Below are 14,132 nucleotides of genomic sequence, written 5' to 3'. Positions count from 1 at the left end.
ATACCTGTGTTTACCTGTTCTAGTCCTGTTAGAAATTTATGGATTTACATACGGTGCCCCTTATTCTTCCAGTGTCTCTTCATATGTCAGCCTTGCCATCCTAAGAACCAGTTTGGTAAATCTTCGTTGCACTCTTTCTATACCAGAACATCCTTTCTCAGGTGAGGAGATCAAAACTGCACACAACACTCCAGATATGGTCTCACAAATGTCCTGTACAATTGCAGAAAGACATCTGTGCTCCTGTACTTAAATCCATTCACTGTGAAGGTCAACAGACCATTTGCCTTCTTGTCTGCCTGCTACACCAGTATTGTCACTTTCAGTGACTGCGGTACAAGGACGTGAACCGAGTATTACTTTCGAGGGGGTGTAGGGAAGATTTACTATGATGTTGCTGGGATGGAGGAGCTTAGCTTTGAAGAGAGGCTGGATAAGCTTTGTTTTCTACAAAGTAGAGAAGGCTGAGAGCGGATCCGATTGAGGTGTATAAGGTCCTCAGTATGATAAGTATAAGTTGGATAGAAAGCAGTTGTTTTTTGCTTCATTGAAGAATCAATAGCAAGGGGACAAATTTTAAAAGGAAAGGCAGGAGTGGATTTGAGGAAAAGCTTTTTTCCTTTGGAAGGTGGTGGGAATCTGGAATGCATTTCCTGGGAAGGCAGTAGAGGCAGACAAATTTTAAAATGTACTTGGTGAGCATTTTATGACATAAATGAGACAAATAATAAATGAGACAAATGACACAAAAACAGGTGGGGGAAAGCAGGTGGTGAGGATAACACAAAATGTCTGCAGAGGAATAAAGAAAGGTTGCGCGAGTGTGCAAAAATATGGCAGATTAAAATGTGAGCTTATCCAATTTGGCAGGAAAAACTGAAGAGCTATATTTTATTTAAGTGGAGAAAGGCTGCAGAAAGCTACAGAATAGAGGGATTTGGGGGTCCTCATGCATGAATCACAAAAAGCTAGCATTCAAGTTCTGTGGTTAATTAGAAATATATAGGGAATGTTGGCGTATATTTCAAAGGGAATGGAGCTGAAAAATAAGGAGGTTTTGCTAACACTAAACAAGGCACTAGTCAGACCACAGAGATAATGGGAACTGCAGATGCTGGAGATTCCAAGATAATAAAATGTGAGGCTGGATGAACACAGCAGGCCAAGCAGCATCTCAGGAGCACAAAAGCTGACGTTTCGGGCCTAGACCCTTCATCAGAGAGGGGGATGGGGGGAGGGAACTGGAATAAATAGGGAGAGAGGGGGAGGCGGACCGAAGATGGAGAGTAAAGAAGATAGGTGGAGAGGGTGTAGGTGGGGAGGTAGGGAGGGGATAGGTCAGTCCAGGGAAGACGGACAGGTCAAGGAGGTGGGATGAGGTTAGTAGGTAGCTGGGGGTGCGGCTTGGGGTGGGAGGAAGGGATGGGTGAGAGGAAGAACCGGTTAGGGAGGCAGAGACAGGTTGGACTGGTTTTGGGATGCAGTGGGTGGGGGGGAAGAGCTGGGCTGGTTGTGTGGTGCAGTGGGGGGAGGGGATGAACTGGGCTGGTTTAGGGATGCAGTGGGGGAAGGGGAGATTTTGAAACTGGTGAAGTCCACATTGATATCCACCTCCTCCAGGACTTCCAATTCCCTGGCCCCCAACACCTCATATTCACCATGGACGTCCAGTCCCTGTACACCTGCATTCCGCATGGAGATGGCCTCAAGGCCCTCCGCTTCTTCCTGTCCCGCAGGCCCGACCAGGCCCCCTCCACCGACACTCTCATCCGCCTAGCGGAACTCGTCCTCACACTCAACAACTTCTCTTTTGACTCCTCCCACTTCCTACAGACTAAGGGGGTGGCCATGGGCACCCGCATGGGCCCCAGCTATGCCTGCCTCTTTGTAGGTTACGTGGAACAGTCCATCTTCCGCACCTACACAGGCCCCAAACCCCACCTCTTCCTCCGGTACATTGATGACTGTATCGGCGCCGCCTCTTGCTCCCCAGAGGAGCTCGAACAGTTCATCCACTTCACCAACACCTTCCACCCCAACCTTCAGTTCACCTGGGCCATCTTCAGCACATCCCTCACCTTCCTGGACCTCTCAGTCTCCATCTCAGGCAACCAGCTTGTAACTGATGTCCATTTCAAGCCCACCGACTCCCACAGCTACCTAGAATACACCTCCTCCCACCCACCCTCCTGCAAAAATTCCATCCCCTATTCCCAATTCCTCCGCCTCCGCCGCATCTGCTCCCACGATAAGACATTCCACTCCCGCACATCCCAGATGTCCAAGTTCTTTAAGGACCGCAACTTCCCCCCCACGGTGATTGAGAACGCCCTTGACCGCGTCTCCCGCATTTCCCGCGACACATCCCTCACACCCCGCCCCCGCCACAACCGCCCCAAGAGGATCCCCCTCGTTCTCACACACCACCCTACCAACCTCCGGATACAACGCATTATCCTCCGACACTTCCGCCATTTACAATCCGACCCCACCACCCAAGACATTTTTCCATCCCCACCCCTGTCTGCTTTCCAGACAGACCACTCTCTCCGTGACTTCCTTGTTCGCTCCACCTTGCCCTCCAACCCCACCACACCCGGCACCTTCCCCTGCAACCGCAGGAAATGCTACACTTGTCCCCACACCTCCTCCCTCACCCCCATCCCAGGCCCCAAGATGACATTCCACATTAAGCAGAGGTTCACCTGCACATCTGCCAATGTGGTATACTGCATCCACTGTACCCGGTGCGGCTTTCTCTACATTGGGGAAACCAAGCGGAGGCTTGGAGACCGCTTTGCAGAACACCTCCGCTCAGTTCGCAACAAACAACTGCACCTCCCAGTCGCAAACCATTTCCACTCCCCCTCCCATTCTCTTGATGACATGTCCATCATGGGCCTCCTGCACTGCCACAATGATGCCACCCGAAGGTTGCAGGAACAGCAACTCATATTCCGCCTGGGAACCCTGCAGCCATATGGTATCAATGTGGACTTCACCAGTTTCAAAATCTCCCCTTCCCCCACTGCATCCCTAAACCAGCCCAGTTCATCCCCTCCCCCCACTGCACCACACAACCAGCCCAGCTCTTCCCCCCCACCCACTGCATCCCAAATCCAGTCCAACCTGTCTCTGCCTCCCTAACCGGTTCTTCCTCTCACCCATCCCTTCCTCCCACCCCAAGCCGCACCCCCAGCTACCTACTAACCTCATCCCACCTCCTTGACCTGTCCGTCTTCCCTGGACTGACCTATCCCCTCCCTACCTCCCCACCTACACCCTCTCCACCTATCTTCTTTACTCTCCATCTTCGGTCCGCCTCCCCCTCTCTCCCTATTTATTCCAGTTCCCTCCCCCCATCCCCCTCTCTGATGAAGGGTCTAGGCCCGAAACGTCAGCTTTTGTGCTCCTGAGATGCTGCTTGGCCTGCTGTGTTCATCCAGCCTCACATTTTATTAACTAGTCAGACCACCACTGGAATACTGTGAATAGTTTTGTACCAAGGAGCGATTTACTGGAATTTGAGGCCGTCCACAGAAGATTCACTAGGCTGGTCCTGGGTGCGGAGGAATTGACTTATGTGGAGAGGTTGAGTGGGTTGAACCTGTAACCATTGGAGTTTAGAAGAATGAGAGGCGACCTTGTTGAAACACATGAGATTTTTAAGGGACTTGACAGGGTAGATACGGATAGGTTGTTCCCATGTGAGAGAGTCTAGGGCCAGAGCTCATAATCTGGCATAAAATGTCACCCATTTATGAGGATAAATCTCAAATGTGAGTGAATCTGTAGAATTCTTTACTAGAGAGGGCCATTGTGCCTGAGTCATTAAGTACACCCAGACTGAGAAAGACGGATTTTTAGTCAGATAGGGAATCAAGAGTTATGAAGCAAAAGCAGGAAAGTGGAGGAGGTAATCAACCATGATCTCATTGAATGGCGGAGTAGATTGATGGGCTCATTTACCTATTTCTGCTCCTGCATCTTACAATCTCCTGGGTGCAATGTGAAATCAGAAGGAGAAAAGAGGGTAAGGTTTGAAGAAACCCTTTGTAATATTGTTTTGCCGGTCATCACAGCCGAGAACCATCTTGTGGCGTATGAACGTTTCCTTTTCTTTCACTTCAGGATTGGATGTGCAAGTAGCCACCCCCTAGTTGTGGCTTTCAGGCACAGCTGCAACCTTCTCCTGCAAGAAATGAGTTTTCTGAGTGTTCAGGGAAGTGATTTTCAGACTAGATTTCTACGCTGTGTGTAAGGTGGCAGGTGTAGGGAAATAGAGTTTGAAAATTGGTAAAGGTTTGTGCGACAATTGTAGGAAACTGATGGGAAATTGGGAAAGTCAATGCTGTGGGCAGTGAGGCTGCGGTAAGTGTCGGAAATGTGAGAAGAGGCTACGTGATGTAAGAATTAGAGTTCTCTCTTTAACTGTGAGTGAGACCATTGAACGTGCTCATGCTTTGGAATAATATCCTAAGAACTAAATATCAATCTTCTATGTAGCTTCTCATTGAGGCTGGGGTGTTGCATGGAAGACTATTTGGAAGCAATAACTCCCTCTTCCTGTGCAGTGCCTGAGCCAGAGACTCAAGTGTGGTATCTGGGAATGTAGGAACCTTGTCTTGCGGTGAGTGCTTTTTTAGAATCATTTCCTGTCTCCTGCAATCAGTGTGCACATTCCTTTAAAAGATGCCTGCCACGTTGAGGTGCCACTTGAACATAAGGATTTGGAGTAGGACTAGGCCATTCAGCCTTCTAACCTGCTATGCCATTCAATGAGTTCATTTATTGTTGCTTAAACCTGCATTCCTGCCTGCCTCTGATAATCCGTCAGTGTCTTGGGCACAGACCCTGATCCAGGCCCACTCCAACAGGTCTGAAGCCACAGGTGGAGAAGGTAATTCCATGCTGCCAATTTAACCCAATCCATGGGACTACATTAACATATGTGTGCAACATGTCCCACAGACTCCTTTGCCTCCATTTTCAGACCTAGTTGAATTTCTAGCCAATTGCTTTTCTAGCAATGACTAAAACTTGCAAAATGAAAAGGTGCAAAAAGTAGCTCAAGGGAATGCAATTAGAAGGTGTATAGGACATAAATATAACACTTGATGATCAGCATTTGGAAAGCATGAGGGCTAACCTTAACGCCATCCATCAGAACAGGAGAGTGTAACTCCTTCAAAATTGCATTAGGCCATTTACCAGCGCTTGTCCTAGCAGTCCATCCATCACCATTTGGGGGAACTTACCTTTTTGAGGAAGAAGGTCATGAGTTGAGCGATGTGACAATACACTTTGGATGCCAATATATATATTATAAAATGCCTGTATGGTGCAAACTCCATCCACTGGTATTATACATGCAACATCCTAATCTATGATCCTAAAGGACAGGGTGGAGGCCTGTCAGTAAACCTTCTAAATAATGTTCAATTACTTTATGATGGATACTCAGTAAAGTGGGAGTGATTGTCCTCAAAAATAATTCCAGCCCTTTACCAATTGAGGTTCCACTGGGCGATCTCACTGCTCCCCTTCACCACTTTTACCATCACCACCACCTCCTTCCCTGGCCAGCATATACCCTACCACCAGGTTCCAAATACCAGCCAGCACTAGAGACAATGACTTTACTGCCCATCAACAATCAGTGATCTGTACCCAGGTACCCACAGCCTGCTGGGGTAATGTTGTATGTTCATTATTTTTATGTAAGTGTGCATGGATAAGTTTTGCCAGTTGAACTACGTGTATCTGGTCATGTCTGTTGCTCCTGCATGTTCACCTTACTTTGGAATAAAGAGAATTTTTGATTCAAACTGATACTGATCTCATCTCATGTTCATTCAGTCTACCATGACAGGGATATTAGAATTGGTACATGCAGGAAGTCTTCAACTACCATCTTGGCAATTGCAAAATGTGCTATTAATAGAATTGTTGGTCCATTATACCTTTATCAAATTTGTCTAGAACAGACGCAGACATGAGGCAAGGAAATAATCTGTTGCAGAGAGCTTCAGCAATGCTCATTTATTTCTCCCAAATATTCTACACTTAGTACAAGTCATGCCTCAAATCACCCATGAATGGTATCCCAGAATGTTAATTTGTACAAGAATCAATACCAGTTGCTTTTAATATCTCTCAGTGAATGAGAAGAGGATAATTATAGGCAGGTGATGATACTAATCTGTCAGACAGGTGTCTGCCCTCTATTTGAATTCAAAGGTCAGCTGCGGGGCAAGGAGACAGTGCGTTACATTCCTCAGTGTTAAATTGAAAATTGGCGTTTCCCATCACTGGCTGGTTAAATATCCAAGCTGGAAAAGCTTCCCCCTCCCACTGCATGATTTCAAAATCCATATCACTAGTTGTGAACCAAAAATACATTGTTTCTTCCTTATACACACAAACTGCTGTAGATGCTGTAAATCAGAAATAAAAATATAAAGTGCTGGAAAAACTCAGCAGGACTGACAGCTTCCGTCAATATGGAGCTCCACCATCTGACATATTAACACTGTTTCTCTTTCCTGTTATGGTGGGTGAGGTAAGGGCATAAACTTTTTCCGGCAATGGTTTCATGATCATCAATAGATTCTTAGTTAAAGATGTTTCTTTTTAAAAGTTGAGTTCAAATTCCACCATCTACCATGGTGGGATTCAAACCCAGTCCCCAGAACTTTAATTGAGTTTCTGGATTAATAATTGCTTGATAATACCACTAGACCATTGCATCCCGTCTTATTTGTGTCTATCCAGTCATTCCCTCAACCTTCTCTGCTCTCAGAAAAGTGACCTGAGCTTATCAGTCTCTCTTCATTGCCGAAATGCTCCATTGAAGGCAATATCCTGGTGAATCTCCCTTGTACCCCTCCAGTGCTATCATGTTCTTACTGAAGTGTAGTGACTGAGACGACGAGCTGTACTCCACCTTTGTGCGAAGGAAACTTTTGGACAGCTCCAAGATAACCTCCCTGTCTTATAATCAATGTCGCAACTGGTAAATGTAAGTGTCCCATATGTCTTCTTAATCACCATATTAACCACTTCAGGGATCTGTGAACAAGCACTCCCAAGATTCCTCAGTTCCTCTGAGCTTCCTAGTCTGCTGCCATTCACTGAGTTCTCTTTTATCTTATTCCTTCTCCCAAAGTCACCTCTCATTTATCAGGGTTAAATTCCATCTGCCATTGATCTGCCCACCTGAACACCCGTTTATATCCTCCTGTAGCCTGACACCTTCCTCCTTACTGTCAATTACCTGGCCAGTCTTTGTGTCATCTGCAAATTTATCCCACATTCTCATCTACTTCATTTATTAATATTGCAAACAATAAAATATCCTGCAGTGACCCTGTATACACCACTGCACATCAAGTTCCAGTCAGGTGAACAGCCTTGTACCAATACCTTCTGTCTCCAGCCAAAAGCCAATTTTGGATCCAATTTGCCAAAGTATTGTGGATCCCATGAGCTTCTATCTTCTTTATCAGTTCCCACGTGGGATTTTGTCAAGGGCCTTGCTGAAATCCACGTGCATTACATCAATTTCCCTACCCTCATTTAAACACTTGGGGAATAAGGACAGGAGCAGGCCATGCAGTCCTTTGAATCTACTCCAAATATTAACAGGATCATGACTGATCCATCACTCCTCATGTCCACCTTCCTGCCTGTTCCCCATTGAGTCCCTGACTGATCAATGATTTACCTATCTCAGCCTTAAATATACACAAGAGCTCTGCCCCACAGTTCTCTGTGACAAGGAGGTCAAAAGACTAACAACCCTCTGAGAAAAGAAATTTCTCCTCATCTCAGTCTTAAATTGGAGTCACCTCATTCTGAGACTATACCCTCTGGTCCTATATTCTCCCATGAGGGGAAATATCCTCTCAGCATTTACCCTGTCAAGCTTCTTAAGTATCCTCAATGTACAATGAATTCACCACCCATTCTTCGAAACTCCAGTGAGTCCCAAATTATTTAGCCTTTCCTCATAAGGCAATCTGTCCATACCTGTTGATCACCTACACAGCCTCCAATGAATTTATCTGTTTCCTTAAATCAGGAGAGCAGCAATTGTCACAGCACTCCAGATGTGGTCTCCCCAGCACCTTTGCAGTTACTGTTAAGACTTCCCTACTCTTATGCTCCAACCCCCTTGAAATAAGAGCCAATGTTCCATTAGCCTTCCTGATTACCCACTGCACCTATGTGCTAGCTTTCTGTGTTCTGAAGAAGGGTTCCAACCCAAAATGTCAACTTTCCCACTCTGCTGATGATGCCTGGTCTGCTGTGTTCCTCCAGCTCCATATTGTCTCTTTGTGTTGGAGCTTTCAGTGGTTTTTCTCCATTTAAGTAATATTCTGTTCTTTTGTTCTCCCTTCCAAAATGAAAAATTTCACATTTTTCCATATTATACTCAATTTGCCAACTTCTTGCCCAATTATTTAACCTATCAATGTCTCTCTGTAAACTTTGTATCCCTCTCAAAACCTGCTGTTCCACCTATTTTTGTGCATTCTGCAAATTTGGCAACAATATATTCACTTCCTTCCTCCAAGTCACTAGTACATATTGTAAACAGTTGTGGCCACAGCATTAATCCCTGAGGAACCCCACTGGTAATAGGTCACCAACGTGAAAAAGAACTCCTTATTACTTGCTATTTTCTGCCCAATAGCTAATTTTCAATCCATGCAAATATATCACCTCCAACACTGTGGCTCTTAGTTTATGACTTAACCTTTAACAAGGTATCCTCTCGATTACTTTCTGGAAGCCCAAATACAACAGCTCCTCAAAACTTTTCACCAGCTTTTGTTAGACATGACCTCCCTCTGACAAAGCCATGCTGACTATCCCTGATCAGTCCTTGCATCTCTAAACTGAGATTAATTTTCTCCTTCACTATTTTCTGCAACAGTTTCCTTACCAATGACGTTAGACTCTCAGGTCTACAATTCCCTGATCTATTTCTAATGACCTTCTTGTAATGTGGAATCACACTAGCTGTCCTCCAATCTTCTGGCAACTCCCCTGTGACAAGAGATGATTTAAAATTTTGGATCAAGGATGCCATAGGATACAAATCAGCTGGACCTGGGGATCTGTCCACTTTTAAATCTAACAATGCTGCCCCGCTTCTTATATCAATCTGCTCAAGAACTTCACAGACCACCTTCTTGAATATTGACCTTGCATTGTTCTTCTCCAAAGCAAAGACAGATGTGGGATACACATTTGACACTTTACCTCCAGATACAAGTACAGGTTGCCCTCTTGATTCCAAATAAACCCTACTCTTTCCCTGGTTTTTCTCCTTCCTTTGATATTTTGTAGAACATCTTGGGATTCTCTCCAATCTTGCCTACCTGTATTTTTTTTTCACATCCCTCTTGCTCTCCTAATTTCTTTCTTGAGTTCCCCTTTGCACTTCCTATACTCTTGACCCCTCTGTTATTTTGCTCCCTTTGTACCTGTTACATGACTCCCATTTCCTTCTTATCCAACCCTGTTTAATCATATCCATTCAAGATGTCCTGGGCTTGTTGCTCCTACATTTCACCCTAAACAGAATATGTTGGGACAGACTCCCCCCAATACCTTTTTAAACACCTCACACTGGTCTGCTGTAGATTTACCCTCAGCTGTTCCTGATCTGTTTTGACAAGATCCTTGTTTTATTTTAATGAAATCTACCTAACAATACGAAACCTTTTTAGCAGACCATCTTTTTCCTTTCCCATAACAAACTTAAAACTTACTGTGATGTGCCCACCTTCATTAGAATGCTCCCCCGCTGTCAGCTCAAACGCCTGTCCAGCTTCATTCTCCAGAATGAGGGCCAGCAGTGCCAAGAATTATTCTCTTGCCCCTTTTCTGAATCCGCCCTAATCGCTTCACGTCCTTCCTAAAAGATCATTCACAGATTCCTCCAAGTGAGACCGATACTATTATTTCACGAAGGTTCGCCACAACTTCCTTGCATATGTAATTACCCTATCCCTCTATGTTTAAAAGTGAAAATCTCACAGACCCTTTTAAACATTCAATCAACCGTGAAACTGAAGATTTCCACCCAGTACCAGGAAGATGCCTGTGAAGAGATCATTTTGCATTTTACTTGTCACTGGATGAAAAACGAGCCCCCTAACCATTGCGCAACAATGCGACCGAGTGTGAGTCTGATGGGTGATTTATTATCAACCCGATTTTCACTTGATGGCTAGAATTAAAATTACCCTTGTTGAAATGCTGAAGCAAATTGTAAAAACTTGTAAAGTATCCTTTTCCACATATACAATTCAAACCATCGACACTGCCCTCACTAATCAACAAAGCTACCCAAATCTGACTGATGGCACAAATTCTTCAGCATCTTTAAAAGTAAATAATTGCAAAGTGCCACTTACAAGTTATTAAACATATCAGCCAATTTGTTCAGATCTACACTTGACTTTTGTACATTTTTTACAGAGGCAACCATTCAATGAAAGATCCATCACTTGACCGGGGGTGAGAAATTGACAAGGTGAAGAACAGAGAGATAAACTGAAGCTAGACGTTGATTTGACCTTGTGTTAAAGATATCAGTCGATCAAAGCTGCAATAACTTTCTACTGTCTTCCATCGTGTTTTAAACCAGATTGATACTTCGGACAGTTCCAATCAAACTGTTTTACAAACCATCATATACAACAGGCAAATCGCCTTAGCATACAATCAGTATTTGACAGGAATCCTATTAGTATTTTCAGATACCTTTTGCAAAAGACATGTCTGTCAACCAGAGGTGGATTCTGAATTTTGGCACCTGCAAATTAGTAACACATGGGCTGAGCTACTCTACTTTCTTTCATCCATAAAGGATGAGAAATAGAAAATGAGAAGCAGGAGGGCAGAAACAGACGATGAGAAATAGTGAATGAGAAGCAGAGGATTGGAAAAAGAGGGGCTGTAAATGGAGGGGCTGAAACACAGGGGCAGAAGCAGGATGAGAAATAGATAATAAGAAACAGAGTGGCAGAAACAGAGGATGAAAAACAGAAGATGAGAAACAGAATAAGAAACAGTGATGGAGAAGCAGAAGATGTGAAACAGAGGTGGAGAAACAGAGAATGAGAGGCAAAGCATGAGAAGCAGAGGGGCTGAATCAGAGGATGAGAAACAAAGGGGCAGAAATGGAGGATGAGATACAGAGTATGAGAAAAAGATAAATTGATACAGACAGTCCAAAAGAAAGGATGAAGAACAGAGGGTGCAATGCGGAGAGGCAGAAATAGAGGATGAGAAACAGAGAGTGTGAAACAGAAGAAGAGAATTAGAGGATGAGAAACATACAATGAGAAACAGAACATGAAAAATAGTGGGGCTGAAACAGAGGATGCGAAACAAAGGGACAGAAACAGACAATGAAAAACAGAGGCCGAAACAGCAGAGCAGAAACAGAGGATGAGAACCAGAGAATGTCAAGCAGAGGGCCAGGAACAGATGGGCACTTTGAGAGGATGAGAAACAGAGGATGAAAAACACAGGGGCAGATAGAAAGGAAAAGAAACAAGATGAGAGACAATGGGGCAGAAACCGAAGGGCAGAAACAGAGGATGGAAACAGAGAATGAGAAACAGAGAGACAGAAACAGAGGATGTGAAACAGGGTTGCAGAAAGAGAGGGTAAGAAACAAAAGGACAGGAACTGAGCTCGAGAAACAGACGATGTGTAACAGAGGATGAGAATCAGAGGTGCAGAAACAGAGTGACAGTAACAGAGGAAGATAAACCGTGAATGAGAAATGGGTAATGAGAAACAAAGGATCAGAATCAGAGTTGCAGAAACAGAGGAGCAGGAACAGAGGATGAGGGACACAGGGGCAGAAACAGAGAAATGAGAAACAGAAGAACAAAAACAAAGGTGTAGAAACAGAGGATGAGATACAGAAGCTGAGAAACAGAGAATGAGGAACAGAGGTGAGAAACAGAAGATGAGAAGCAGAGGTGCAGAAGCAGAGGTTGAGAAACAGAGGATAGGAAACAGAAGGGCAGAAACACAGGGCGAGAAACAGATGATGTGAATCAAAAAGCCAGAAACAGACTGTCAGAAACAGATAATGAGACACAAAGGATGAGACCAGATTATGTGAAGCAGAGGAGCAGAAACAATGGATGAAAAACAGATGTACAGAATCAGAGGGGTAGAATGAGAACATGAGAAGCAGAGAATGAGAACATAGAACATAGAACATAGAACAGAGGGAATGAAGCAGAAGACGAGAAACAAAGGATGAAAGCAGGTTATGTGAGGCAGGAGCAGAAAGAGACATTGAGATACACACTGTTTGAAACAGAGAATGGCAAACAGAGAATCAGAAACGCAGGGACACAAACAGAGGATGGATTTGCTGAAGTTGATGCGATCCACCATGCAGCCAAATTTATTTCTTTATGTCAATATTTAAACCAGGTGGTGAAGGCAAAAATCTACTTTAATGTCTTATTTAGTGACAGAGAAGTTGTGAAAGATCTCTCCTCTTGGTCAGTGGAGATGACAAATCTATGTTTCTTATTGCAAATGGGCACTGCAAAAATGGACAGAATGTATGTGCATAAACCTGCCTGAGATCAGCCTCACCAAATTAGACATTGGTGATCCATCACTTTAAACTGGAAAGAGACTTATTTGTAGAGTTTTCAAGAAGAGGCATAGATAGGGTGGATAGGCATAGGCTTTTTCCCAGGATAGAAATGTCACCATTAAGAGGGCACTGATTCAAGGTGAGAGGGGGAATGTTTAGATGAGAATTATGGTAAAAGGTTTTCACACAGTGGGTGGTGGGTGCCTGGGATACAAACCACATATGGAAAATAAGTACCGAGTCTAAATAAGGAATAGGAACTGGAGCAAGCTTGGTGGCCCAAAGGGCCTGTTCCTGTGATCAGAGAGAATGGGAACTGCAGATGCTGGAGAATCCAAGATAACAAAGTGTGAAGCTGGATGAACACAGCAGGCCAAGCAGCATCTCAGGAGCACAAAAGCTGACGTTTCAGGCCTAGACCCTTCATCAGAGAGCTCTCTGATGGAGGGTCTGGGCCTGTTCCTGTGCTGTATTGTATTGTATTGTAAATGGTCAAAAGGCATTGTCCATGTATATCACTGCCATTATGCTTAACCAATGTTTTTCCCGCATGAATGCATGATCTAGACTGATACTTCAATGAAACACTGAAGGAATACTCCATTGTCTTTTAATGAAAAGTTAAGTCCGAGCCATGTCTGCCCTTTTAGATGGATGTAAAAGATCCCATGGCACAATACAAAGGAAGCACTAGTGTGCCCCCGGTGACCAAGGCAATCCTTATTTCTCAATGTACAGCACTATAATAGACATATAGTCATTATCATTGTTAAAAAAAATCGTTTCTGATCATCTCAAACAATCAATCTAACAATCTATTCTAACCCCAAATAATGCAATCAGAATGGGTAACTCCTGTGGTGTAGTGTTAGTGCCCCTATCCATGGACTGTGTTATGGGGAAGCGAAGGTTAATTGAAAGAAAATCCCTGTCATTCACTTTATAAGTAACAAGTAACCACTTATTTATTTAACACTAAAAGTGAACAAATTAACAGAACTACTAACAAACTGAACAAATCCCCTAACTCTTAACCACTCCTTACCTGAGCAAAGTTCTACTGACATGCTATTCTAATATAAACACAAGTTCCACTTATATAACTCCAGGAGTAAGAAAAGATAAATTAAAAATCAGACTCTCAAAGTCCTCAGAATATGCAACTTAAAATCTGTTTAATTTCGATTATGTGTGGAAGGTTAAATCAAAAGTGAGGGAAATGGCTCTTAACATTTCATAAAAGGTTTTGGGATTTGAAAGGTACTCCCTCTCCCCATCCCCCTTTTCTGATGAAAGGTCTAGGCTCAAAACATCATCTTTCCTGCTCCGAGGATGCTGCTTGTCCTGCTGTGTTCATCTAGCTCCACACTTTGTTATCAGAGGATCAGACAGAGCTGTTTAGTTCTGAAAGACTAATGGAGTTACAACAAAGAGATGTGACAGTAAAAAGTTTATATTATAAAGCCTACTTGAGAAAGGAATC

This window comes from Stegostoma tigrinum, chromosome 3 (genome assembly GCF_030684315.1).
Source record: "Stegostoma tigrinum isolate sSteTig4 chromosome 3, sSteTig4.hap1, whole genome shotgun sequence".
NCBI lineage: Eukaryota > Metazoa > Chordata > Chondrichthyes > Orectolobiformes > Stegostomatidae > Stegostoma > Stegostoma tigrinum.
The sequence above is the reverse complement of the archived record's forward strand: the minus strand, read 5'-3'. Positions refer to the sequence as shown.